Below are 13,983 nucleotides of genomic sequence, written 5' to 3' on the forward strand. Positions count from 1 at the left end.
GTAGACATTCTGAAAGCGCCTGTGCATATCTACAATGCTCCACTTTTTCGCCAAAAGAAACTCAATGACAGCTCTTTGCTTGGTAAGCACAGTTACAGGTAGCGTTTTGAAGACTATGTATAGCGCCAACACCCATCGGAACCTCATGAAACTATAGGGGCTGAAGCGGAAATATTCCACGATGTCTCACACCAAATTTCTCTAGAATGAAATTTTCACTCTACAGCGGAGTGTGCGCTGATATGAAACTTCCTGGCAGATTAAAACTAGGTGCCAGACCGACACTCGAACTCGGGACCTTTGCCTTTCGCGGGCAAGTGCTCCAACAACTGAGCTACCCAAGCATGACTCACGCCCCATCCTCGCAGCTTTAATTCCGCCATCTCGAGTTCGAGTCTCGGACCGGCACACAGTTTTCATCTGCCAGGAAGTTTCAACAAATTTCTCCTTTGCTCAACGGAAACTTGACGAGAGAAAGATGTTTAGGATTTAGATTCGCTTATGCAGCATGCGACTTTGTTTCATGTTTCTCAGCAAGATAGGTCACAAACAAAACCAATTGTTATTATTATTTAATTATTTTTGGTACGCTAAAGACTCAGTAAACCAAACATAATTATTTTTGGTACGCTGAAGACTCAGTAAACCAAACATCTGGTAAGATTGTCTGCATATCCACAGGACGTAGACTGTTTCGCAGATTTTCACTACTCAGTCACAACTCAGGTTGTCGCGAAGTCGCGACTTCTTTAGTTTCAGAATCGAAAAACGCCCTTCACTCACATATGATGATCGAAACACTGGTATCACTTCTGCAGTCTCATTACGGACACATGGAAACTCTTCCCAAAAGAAAGCAATGTAGAACTTCTGGACAGTTACAAAGTAAAAGAATTTCTCTCTTATGCGGGAATTACACTGCAGTTCCATCTGCAGATTCACAGATGTGCCTTCAACTGAAATGGCACACGGTATCATAAACAGCTCAAAAACAAATGTAAGACTGCCAGTGCCCTCATACGTTTAGAAAGCTATTCCTGTAATTCTTTCAACGTCATAATGGATCGTTTGAAAATCCTGTTTTTCTTACCGCCAACTTCCACAACGCGATTTTTTTTAGTGCATCCACTTTTGGCACGAAATTAGAAACAGTGAAGCCTGACATTGTCAGAACGGAGATACCAGTCTTAACGTGATTTATTGAATGAAAATCGCTACGATCTCAGGTTCGAATCCTGCCTCGGGCATGGATGTGTGTGATGTCCTTAGGTTGGTTAGGTTTAAGTAGTTCTAAGTTCTAGGGGACTGATGACCTCAGAAGTTAAGTCCCATAGTGCTCGGAGCCATTTGAACTCATGCATCCATGGACCCCGCATGACAGCAGGGGACTGTTCAAGCTGGTGGAGACTCTGAAATGGGGGAGGGGGGGGGGGGAGATGTACACTTGGAGTGATATGGGACCCTTGATACGTGTAGATACGACTCTGACATGTGAGACGTACGTAAGGATCTTGTCTGACCACCTGCATCCATTCGTGTCCTTGTGCATTCCGACGGACTTGGGCAATTCTAGCAGGACAATGCGAGAGTACACACGTCCAGAATTGCTACAGAGTGGCTCCAGGAACTCTCTCCCGAGTTTAAACACTTCCGCTGGCCACCTGACTCCCTAGACATGAACGTTATTCAGCGTATGTGGGGTGCCTTGCAACCCCTCGAACTCCTATGGATTCATGGACAGCCCTGCAGGATTCATGGCCTTAGTTCTCTCCAACACTACTTCAGACATTAGTCGACTCCATGTCACGTCGTACTGCGGCACTTCTGCGCGCTCACGGAGGCCCTAAACGATATTAGGCAGGTGTACCAGTTACTTCGGTTCTTTAGAGTATGACGACAAACTTGATATTGCATGTTCTCATCCATCTCCTCTGTGATTCCCATTCATTTTTAAACGACTGCGACGATATACCGATAGACTGCCTCTTTTTACGCAGACAGCCGCTGGACCTGTGAACTTCCTTTGTACCACAAACAAACAGTAAAGGATAAACACCGCCTACACCACAATTCTGCTGAACTTAAGAAATTTGTGCCGACTAAAATAGGCCGCACGAAATTCTGGAGAAAAGTGAAAATTAATGTTGCTGTGCATAAAGAAGGACCAAACAAAGCCGAGATATACCGTGCTAAGGCACGCCGAGCCTCAGCCCGCAAGCGAGCAGCACATTATGCACCGGTAAAGTTTTGCAGACCGTGACCGATTCTGCTTTAGTGAATACAACAACCTCCTCAAAATTGGTGAAGCTATTGATTTACATAACATATTAATTAGAGCAACTAGAAGAAGGGACATATCAACTGGCGACCGAGCGACGTGGCTCAGTGTGCGACACATTTCCGACATTTTGAAGACTGCCGGCTCCAATCTCAGTCGGGAGCTGTAGGTTTAGGCTTGCTGTGACTTCCCTCAGTGGCTAGAGACAAAGATCAGGATTATTCCCCAAAATTGAAACGACCGATTTCCTTTTGCATCCATCCCTAATCGTGGTAGCTACAAAATAAAATCATAAGGACGGCTTTAGGCGTTTCATTTTCGCACGATAGTGAACGGCGGTCGTCTCTAAGACCACCTGTCAAAAGAATGGACATACAAACTGAAACTTCCTGGCAGATTAAAACTGTGTGCCCGACCGAGACTCGAACTCGGGACCTTTGCCTTTCGTGGGCAAGTGCTCTACCATCTGAGCTACCGAAGCACGACTCACGCCCGGTCCTCACAGCTTTACTTCTGCCAGTATCTCGTCTCCTACCTTCCAAACTTTACAGAAGCTCTCCTGCGAACCATGCAGAACTAGCACTCCTGAGAGAAAGGATATTGCGGAGACATGGCTTAGCCACAGCCTGGGGGATGTTTCCAGAATGAGATTTTCACTCTGCAGCGGGGTGTGCGCTGATATGAAACTTCCTGGCAGATTAAAACTGTGTGCCCGACCGCGCCTCGAACTCGGGACCTTTGCCTTTCGCGGGCAAGTGCTCTACCATCTGAGCTACCGAAGCACGACTCACGCCCGGTCCTCAAAGCTTTACTTCTGCCAGTATCTCGTCTCCTACCTTCCAAACTTTACAGAAGCTCTCCTGCGAACCATGCAGAACTAGCACTCCTGAAAGAAAGGATATTGCGGAAACATGGCTTAGCCACAGCCTGGGGGATGTTTCCAGAATGAGATTTTCACTCTGCAGCGGAGTGTGCGCTGATATGAAACTTCATGGCAGATTAAAACTGTGTGCCCGACCGAGACTCGAACTTGGAAGGTAGGAGACGATATACTGGCAGAAGTAAAGCTGTGAGGACCGGGCGTGAGTCGTGCTTCGGTAGCTCAGATAGTAGAGCACTTGCCCGCGAAAGGCAAAGGTCCCGAGTACCAGTCTCGGTCGGGCACACACTTTTAATCTGCCAGGAAGTTTCATATCAGCGCACACTCCGTTGCAGAGTGAAAATCTCATTCTGGAAACATCCCCCAGGCTGTGGCTAAGCCATGTCTCCGCAATATCCTTTCTTTCAGGAGTGCTAGTTCTGCATGGTTCGCAGGAGAGCTTCTGTAAAGTTTGGAAGGCAGAAGTAGAGCTGTGAGGACCGGGCGTGAGTCGTGCTTCGGTAGCTCAGATGGTAGAGCACTTGCCCGGGAAAGGCAAAGGTCCCGAGTTCGAGGCTCGGTCGGGCACACAGTTTTAATCTGCCAGGAAGTTTCATATCAGCGCACACTCCGCTGCAGAGTGAAAATCTCATTCTGGGGACATACAAACTAATCCGAGCAGATGCTCCGTTTCGATGTCAGCTGGACCTAAAACTCTAATCTTCTAACGCCATTCCCTACTCAGAGATGCGTGATCCCGACTAATGTGTACATACGTATGGGAGCGGTCCTCTCGTGGGAACATAGTGAAGGCTGTTAATTCGTGTAAAAGGATTTCATAACGCGCGTGAGCGATTGAAGTCTGTTGACCTCGTAGGTCCATAGGGATCGTACATAAACGTCTCGCATTTCCTTGTTTCTGTTCTGTTAGCCCACCACAAATGTGCTAAAGTGTAAACAAGATTATAGCTGGCGAACTGAAGAAATGTCTTTAACCACCAGGTGTGTACTGTTCAGTAATTAAAATGTTTCTTTAACCTTTGCATAATGCTGTAAATTCAACGGCAGACTGATCCGTATGCTCGCTCAAGAATTCAGTGAGTGCGTCACTAAACGTTGCTGTTCCAAGCCAAAAATAAATTTGTTGCATATAATTTTTCGAAGTCCACGACTCTATGCAGAAATTTGACATGTATTTAACTCCATGCTACCATTCAGAGTTAAACTGCACAAGCTGATGTACAAATTTTACGATTATTTAGCAACAACTTAATTTTCAGAGGTCAGGAACACGACTCTCGAAGGCTTCTGTAAGTTTCTAAACTGCTGCAAAAATTCTACGTGTGCCTAGACTCGTCATCCGAAAAATGTCAAACACTTTAATCGCGACTGACACCCCGGCCATCAACTGACCTAGCCTAGAATGGTCGCTACCCTTAAATAGCCTCGATCTGTGCATGAACTTATAAAATTACACCGATTGCTCATATTACTACTAATACTATACAACCAATCATTTTACTTACTTGCAGTTGTCAGCTGATCACTTTAAAAAAATCCAGTTCGTCTTCTTCTCATAAAATCTAATATAACGTCTTTCATTGGTTGGATGTGAACTTCGTGACGAATAAAAATTACATTAACCTCATCGCTACTGTAATACACATGAGTGGGGACTAGAACCTTACTATCTTCTCCGTGTTCATATTATTTATTTTGCTGGGATGTTTTGTTTTACGTTTATTTGCATCTTATTCAGTGAAACAATCAAAATTATCACTAATTGCTGCCACCTATTTGAAATCTATGGGAGAATAACACCTCTACAAGAACCTATTGTAGCCTATTAACGATGCTGCCGCTATACTTATCGCTTTGCGGTATATTTTGTACTGAAATTGATTTCTCACCAAATTTACACATTGCTCGTTAAGATCGCTTATGGCGTTGAGAACTTATTAATTTTTTAAGGTAGGAGGCACATTTATATCTTCCATCGTCAATATCCAAGGGGCTATTACATATGCACTGTGAGTTTTTAGACGTGCTTTGTCTCTTTCATCTGTTGCCATTGGTTATTCTCTATTTTTATTAGTATGGATATTACTTACGCGGGGGCCATGAATCAATTTTCAGTCTTGTAATGTATCAGCTTTCTTCCCCAGCATGGATTTTGTTCTTTCAAATTTGTTCATGAGTGTAAAAATGTTTCGAAGAAATGATAAATCACATTGCCGGTCACAAAATAAAAAATGTAATTATAAAATTGGCAAGGAGGTATTGGTTTTCTTATTTTTACGGCAGAAATGATTCTCATCCGTAGAAATTTACATTTATTCTCGAGCAAGAATTAACTTCAGGCCAAGCAGGCGTCGTTGGAAAGCAGCGAGCTTGCTGACGCGAAATCATGTTATTGTTAATCGTCAACGCGAAAAGTTAGTTTAGCACAATCTGTCTTCATTAAAAACACAGGCTGCAGGTTAGACTTACAAATGATGAAATGGGAAGGCGATAGTACGTTTATGGGGCGCGATCGACGCTTCACCAGATTTACTGTTTCCAACTAATTTACAGCCCAATAACTATACAAAACCAACTTCATTAGTACGTGAACACAGGGTTTCGCACTATTCCACCGAAAAAAAGAGGAAATAATTCAAACAGTATTATTATTTAATAGATAGTACAAGTTGCATGTATGATACAACCTTATATCACCATTGGTTGAAGAAGATGAAAGGAATATTAGTTTAATAAAGAAAGAATCGAAAACGTCTTTTACAAATAATTGGGATACTAGAAGTTGATTTTCTGAAACGTAATCTTATATCTAATATCGAAATATCTAGTTCAGTCAGGAAGGATGACTGAAATAATATGTTTTGCTACCGTCTTTGAGTTTTCGCCATGGCTGCACTATCACGTCATGTGGGGTCCTGCCAAGGCCACTCACCTACAGAACACCACTCGCAATAATCCTTCAACCTGGCGCCCATTGGTAACCGGCTTACTTCGTGGTCTACATATTCTGCCAATAACAGAGGCTCAGGTGTCACCTGCTGGTCAAACTGCCAGCTCCACTCGGTACTTCCCCCAGGGCGGTGCTCCTATGTGTGTTGGACTTCCTGCAAACCGAACTGCCTGTTCAGCCATGCTGTCTGACATTTCATTATCTACTTTCCTGTCATATTTATCCGTCAGTTCGTCTGTAGCACTTTTCTTCCCCTCAATAGCGAGTTGTCCCTTCATCAAGATAAGCTGTCGTACCTGAATTATGTCAGGATATTTTGAGAAGCCCCCCACAGGCATGAGGATGCTTGTGCGTACCACACCCTCTCCCATACCCATCCACCCCCAACCACCATCATCTGATCGCAATGCTATTAACGACATTCGGGATTCCACCAAGCGAAACGCGCTTGTCGTGGACACAGCTGCAACCAATCTCCCTCAGCTTTGGGTAGAGTTTAATACAGTCAAGAGTGGCCCTCTGATACGCTTGGCATCACATGGAATCCGTGCTATGACTCGTTGCCGCCTTCATCAGGTGGAAAGAGGTAGTAAAACCTACTAAACCCCTCTTGAATGTACGCCACGAAAAGCCGTCACATGGTTTTTTTTTTCTTTAATTTTACCTTGCTGTTTTTGAGAGAAATGTGATAGTACTAGGTAGTTCAAGAAATCGATGGATTGTGTAACACAGCCACTTGCTTTCGCAATACCTTTGTTTATGGAATGTTGTCCATAAGCGAATCGAACAATGAACATACTGCTGCAACTTTGACTTGCATAATTTTGAAAATAAGTCGCTCAAAATTGAAAAAAATAATTCGACGAAGATTGACAGAGGTGGGGTCAATAATTTAGTCAGTCCTGTCAAAACCGCTTTTTTGCAAAATACACTCCTGGAAATTGAAATAAGAACACCGTGAATTCATTGTCCCAGGAAGGGGAAACTTTATTGACACATTCCTGGGGTCAGATACATCACATGATCACACTGACAGAACCACAGGCACATAGACACAGGCAACAGAGCATGCAAAATGTCGGCACTAGTACAGTGTATATCCACCTTTCGCAGCAATGCAGGCTGCTATTCTCCCATGGAGACGATCGTAGAGATGCTGGATGTAGTCCTGTGGAACGGCTTGCCACGCCATTTCCACCTGGCGCCTCAGTTGGACCAGCGTTCGTGCTGGACGTGCAGACCGCGTGAGACGACGCTTCATCCAGTCCCAAACATGCTCAATGGGGGACAGATCCGGAGATCTTGCTGGCCAGGGTAGTTGACTTACACCTTCTAGAGCACGTTGGGTGGCACGGGATACATGCGGACGTTCATTGTCCTGTTGGAACAGCAAGTTCCCTTGCCGGTCTAGGAATGGTAGAACGATGGGTTCGATGACGGTTTGGATGTACCGTGCACTATTCAGTGTCCCCTCGACGATCACCAGTGGTGTACGGCCAGTGTAGGAGTCGCTCCCCACACCATGATGCCGGGTGCTGGCCCTGTGTGCCTCGGTCGTATGCAGTCCTGATTGTGGCGCTCACCTGCACGGCGCCAAACACGCATACGACCATCATTGGCACCAAGGCAGAAGCGACTCTCATCGCTGAAGACGACACGTCTCCATTCGTCCCTCCATTCACGCCTGTCGCGACACCACTGGAGGCGGGCTGCACGATGTTGGGGCGTGAGCGGAAGACGGCCTAACGGTGTGCGGGACCGTAGCCCAGCTTCATGGAGACGGTTGCGAATGGTCCTCGCCGATACCCCAGGAGCAACAGTGTCCCTAATTTGCTGGGAAGTGGCGGTGCGGTCTCCTACGGCACTGCGTAGGATCCTACGGTCTTGGCGTGCATCCGTGCGTCGCTGCGGTCCGGTCCCAGGTCGACGGGCACGTGCACCTTCCGCCGACCACTGGCGACAACATCGATGTACTGTGGAGACCTCACGCCCCACGTGTTGAGCAATTCGGCGGTACGTCCACCCGGCCTCCCGCATGCCCACTATACGCCCTCGCTCAAAGTCCGTCAACTGCACATACGGTTCACGTCCACGCTGTCGCGGCATGCTACCAGTGTTAAAGACTGCGATGGAGCTCCGTATGCCACGGCAAACTGGCTGACACTGACGGCGGCGGTGCACAAATGCTGCGCAGCTAGCGCCATTCGACGGCCAACACCGCGGTTCCTGGTGTGTCCGCTGTGCCGTGCGTGTGATCATTGCTTGTACAGCCCTCTCGCAGTGTCCGGAGCAAGTATGGTGGGTCTGACACACCGGTGTCAATGTGTTCTTTTTTCCATTTCCAGGAGTGTATATTGCATAACAAATAACTTGTCAGTTCTACAGAACTGTATACATACACATGCATATAACATCATCAACACATATGCATCAAAAACACAAAAATTAATGTAACATTGGAGATAATTATTGTCAGTGGCCTCATAGATTCAAATCGACAACGTATCTGTCATGTCAAACAAAAACAGAGGATAGTTGAGCCATAAATAATTGGGTCCAGCCAAGTAAAACATAAGACACCTGCCACAGCTAATGCAAAGTGGGTTAGTCCACAGCTTACCATACATTATTCCATTGGGAACTGCTACTGCCATCACAAGAATTGTGATACAACGACAGGTGCATACTACCTAGCAGGGCACATTCAGAGTGGAAATATCAATGAACTAGCAGCAAGGCAGAGCCTTTGCTGTGTCGGTGACCCAGTTATTTCAGATCTCAATCACAGATTTGCTGTAGATTACATGATAAAAACGAATGCAGTAACAAAACAAGGACGGCCCAATATTGTATAAATACTCATCATTTTTAGTCAAAGGTGTCCCATCCTGCAAGCCATCAGTCACTAGAATGGATCTATATCAGCCACTGATTCTGCCGTCCATGTCTACAAACCTACGAGCCTAGGAGTCTATGTGGCTGTAGACTTACTGCCCTCTAACTGGCAGGCCACTTGAGAGGACTCCTCCAGTTACTGCCAGCCTTCCATCCTAGAGATCTCTGACTCTCGTCCAGGACTGGGACTGTGCAGCCTCTCACCCACTGCCACTTGAATAGGCAAACTCTGGCTGCCTACCTTTGGCTTGTGTAGTCATTCCTGTGGTGTGCTGCCTCTCTTACATTGGGTCCACATCGAGATATCGCATACCAAGGGGCTACTTGGCCACCACCCTTTGCATCATTGTATCCTCACTTGCATGACACCCAGAGACCCACATGCTGGCCGGCTGGGGTGGCCGAGCGGTTCTAGGCGCTACAGGCTGGAGCCGCACGACCGCAACGGTCGCAGGTCCGAATCCTGCCTCGGGCATGGATGTGTGTGATGTCCTTAGGTTAGTTAGGTTTGAGTAATTCTAAGTTCTAGGGGACTGATGACCTCAGAAGTTAAGTCCCATAGTGCTCAGAGCCATTTGAAACATTTTTGAACTCACATGCTGACCACACTGCCTTCCCCATCAGCTGTGTACAGGTTATGTAGCGTGGATGCTGACCCCCCCTGTGTATGGGCACAACCAAGATAATACTGAGTAACAAATGTGAGTTTTATCAACGCTGTTTTATTGATGATACATCATACACATGTAAGCTATCCTCTCACCCCCTCGCCACATCCCCACTTGAGTGGCATGCTGACATCCAACTACCCTGTTGCATTACCCACCATAGTGACTGACCACTCCAGTCGCTATAGTATCTTCAAAATAACTTTTCGTGTCAATAATTGTAATGTGGTAACTAACACCATGTTCTCACTTGGAATTTTTTATTTATTCTTTTTGCAAAATGAATATGCAACCTATTCAAAACTCTCATTATTTAAGTTCTTTAGTTGCTGAATTTCTACAGACCTGTGTCTTAATTAAAGTTACTTCACTAAAAATTATGACCACCTTTAGCAACCTCTGCTGCTAGAGTATTCCTTTCGTTAAAATAATCTTCATCGTGTTTTATTTCATGGGAATGATTCTGCCCCACCACTGTGATACAATACAGGATAGAAAGAAGTCAGCTGTGGTTGTAATGTCATTTGTCTTTTTTTATTCCATTGCAGATGTAGGTTTCTACTGAACTACAGCTGTCATCATTATGGTATCCGTAGTCATGTACCCTCAATGTAACTAAACAACAGATATTCCAATCTAACTCAGGTAAGTACAAGCATTAGTTCAGCTCCAGAATGAGATTTTCACTCTGCAGCGGAGTGTGCGCTGATGTGAAACTTCCTGGCAGATTAAAACTGTGTGCCCGACCGAGACTCGAACTCGGGACCTTTGCCTTTCGCGGGCAAGTGCTCTACAAACTGCGCTACCGAAGCACGACTCACGCCCGGTACTCACAGCTTTACTTCTGCCAGTATCTCGTCTCCTACCTTCCAAACTTTACAGAAGCTCTCCTGCGAACCAGGAAGTTTGACATCAGCGCACACTCCGCTGCAGAGTGAAAATCTCATTCTGGAAACGTCCCCCAGGCTGTGGCTAAGCCATGTCTCCGCTATATCCTTTCTTTCAGGAGTGCTAGTTCAGCGAGGTTCGCAGGAGAGCTTCTGTAAAGTTTGGAAGGTAGGAGACGAGATACTGGCAGAAGTAAAGCTGTGAGTACCGGGCGTGAGTCGTGCTTCGGTAGCTCAGTTGGTAGAGCACTTGCCCGCGAAAGGCAAAGGTCCCGAGTTCGAGTCTCGGTCGGGCACACAGTTTTAATCTGTCAGGAAGTTTCACATTAGTTCAGCTGCAAGCTGAAATCTAGATCTACACTGCAGAAATAAGACATATGACATTATGACCGATGCGACCTTCTTTGTACCCTAAAATAAGCTTTATACGACACACATACTGAGCATGAACACTGCGTGCTAGGGATAGCCTGATGATAGTAATTGGTACTAAATTCAGTAGCCAGTAAGCAAAATAAAAACTGCGACTGTAGGCGACACCAAATAATTTTCTCTGATTGCGTTGGTTGCTATTAGAAACAACAGTATTTAATCTTGTTACCTGTTCGTCCGTGACAAGGCTGTTTTTATGATTCAGTCTGCGATGATAAAATCCTTTTCTTGGTAGACATTACACACACACTCTTTTTCTATAAAATTAATTGAAACAGGAGTCATCTACTTGAAAGGAAGTAATTAATTCACTTGTACGTAAATTGAAATTCAGAAAAAGAGCTGTCTTTGGAAAATGTTATTAAGCTGTAGTGAAATTCAGTGCATTGTCGACTTTCTCAATGTAGTTTATGCTGATATGCTCATAAGTAACTCTATTGCATTAGTAGCAAAAGGACATAGCTATTGACATCACATTTAAATAGATGCCATACACAGAGCCACTCCAACACACATGCATACATATATACATGTATTCATACACACACATAAACACACATGTGTACATACCCTCAAATTTTAATTTTTTTGCGCAACTTTGTCCCACATATAAATTAAAATATTTCCAGTCCCCTATTCCAGCCAAGGGTTTTCAGGAGGCCTCCTTAAGTTACGAGGCGAAAGCTGGATCTGAAGATCCTCCACAAACATTGCCTATCGGGAATCGCTTTGCCCCACTACAGAACGAAAAGTATATGGACAAAACCACCTCCAAAGAAGTGTGATGTCGCTGATCTGTGTCCCCTTATCACACCATCGTCGAGAAACCAGCACTCCACACTTCTGCCTCCTGTCACAGCTGTTCACCTGTTGCCACTCTCTGCCCTCGCCAGCTTGCAACACAGAATTCATCTTTGGGGTACGCATCAACTTAAGTTTAGCTCTCTAAACTGCTATAGAATTTTTTCAAGCTGTTTTTCTGTTCACTCTAATTTTTCTACTGATAACATTGTGAAATATTAAATGAAACAGGTTTCTTTTCATCTATACATACCGTGCAGAAAGAACGGGAAACTATACTTTTTGGACGGAATCCAGACAAAGGTGGATAGTTTTACACGCACTTGATTGTTAATTTTACTCACACTGGTAGTTTAAAGCAAAATGTATAATAAATTAAGAAAGAAAAATAATTCATGTGCTATTATGAGAATTTACGGGGTTGACACTGTAATTTGATGTAGGTTTTTAATACTGATGCTGAAACTTGTTTCGCAAGTTCTAAGGTTTTTGACATGTGGAGGTGGCTGTCGCCGAAGCAGCGTATTGAATAAAGACATTTATTAAGCGATATAGAGGCTTTTATTCACAAACCAATTTACTGTGTCGTTACAAATACTAAACTGTACCGGGGGTGCCACACAAGAAAGAAGGAAACCTTGAGTGGTCCACATCGTTTCCTCGTCCTCGGCCGTTAACACCGGGTTCCGCATCTTATTCCTTTAGACGTTCCCGAACGCCATGCAGCTGTCACACAGAACACAGAGGCGCGGCGGTTAGCAGGCGTTACTGCTCAAACCACTGATGACAAAGGGAGCCCCAACTACCAAGGGCCCTATTCACAAGAGCGTCAAATCGCCCGTCGGGAGCGCCCTTTAGTCAACCGAACAGTTGACAGCAGTGTCAAATGCCGGAGCGTGACAGCCTTGTTCTTGCCAGAACGCTGCGTCATTGCAAAGGTCAGCGGCCGACGGAACAGTATGAGGTGTTGAGCGTCCGTGACGGCATAGGTCTCATTCCTTGTATCTGGGCTGTGGTGCAGCGTTTCGGTTGTGTATTATGCATTGTGCTGTAGTAATTAGGGTTGAAATAACTTGGGTATCGAACTCGCCCTATCGAATTGGCGACTGAGAATCAGGTGGGGAAAATTGTATGTGTCAGGTAGAATGCTACCTATGGCTCGGATGAGATGACACGAAGTTTCAGTCTTAGTGTCGCAGTTATTGGCTAGCTGTTGTACGGTTCCAATATGTTTACGAATTCCCAATTCTGTGTATATTAAAGAGCCTCTCACGCAATACGATGCGTCAGTAGCAATATGTAAGAATTCATTCTGGACAACTTGCATTTTCTAGGCGTTGGTTTTGTAGCTACAGACCATATTTCATACTCATAGAAGCTCAAGGGAAGAAAAATACTATGAAGATTTTTAATTTGGTCTTGATGATGAGTGGATTACCTTTAATCAGTGGCTAAGTTTATGAACACTGGTGGCGCCATAACATTATGAACCCTGTCCATCGGGTCGCTGACGAGGAGAACACGGCAAGTACCCTCACCCGATTTACCAGAAACTTCGCTCAGTGGAAGAGGAATCAAAATAAGTGAACACGTGTCACTGCTTATCTGCAGATACTTGACCGTTCCTGAAAAAAAAACGACTGTCAGAGTTTTGGAGGTATTTTCAAGGTACTTTACGTGTCTTTTACCGCGCGATATTCTCAGAAGAAATGGTGGCAGAGCGGTTAGCGTCGTGGCTTCTTAATATTGCGCCTGTTGTTCTAAACCGATTATTACTTTCACTTTTGCTTTTCATTTATATAGCCACTGTGTCTGCACAAGATTACTACACGAATGTTTTCCAGTGTATATTGATAAAAAGTTGTTCATATTCGTCTACCAATTGTGCATCGGATAAATGTACCAAAAAACGAGAAAGAGTGAGAGAATTATCTGAAACAGTTTTCGGTGAAATTCATGTAGTGTGATTCATAATCTATTGCAAGCAGCAATTTACTGAAAAGTGGTCCACTAGGCATGGTTTATCACGAAATTATTGCCGACACGATAAATCTTCACCAGTGTTAATGACATTTCTTTCTCGAGTGAGATACGTACGAAGAAATATTAGTGTGGCAAACCTGCCTTCGAGCGATGCTCGTGGTGTTCCTAATATCTCTGTTCCGAATAGTTCTACGATCGGTATTAAGTAA

Source organism: Schistocerca nitens, chromosome 4 (genome assembly GCF_023898315.1).
Source record: "Schistocerca nitens isolate TAMUIC-IGC-003100 chromosome 4, iqSchNite1.1, whole genome shotgun sequence".
NCBI lineage: Eukaryota > Metazoa > Arthropoda > Insecta > Orthoptera > Acrididae > Schistocerca > Schistocerca nitens.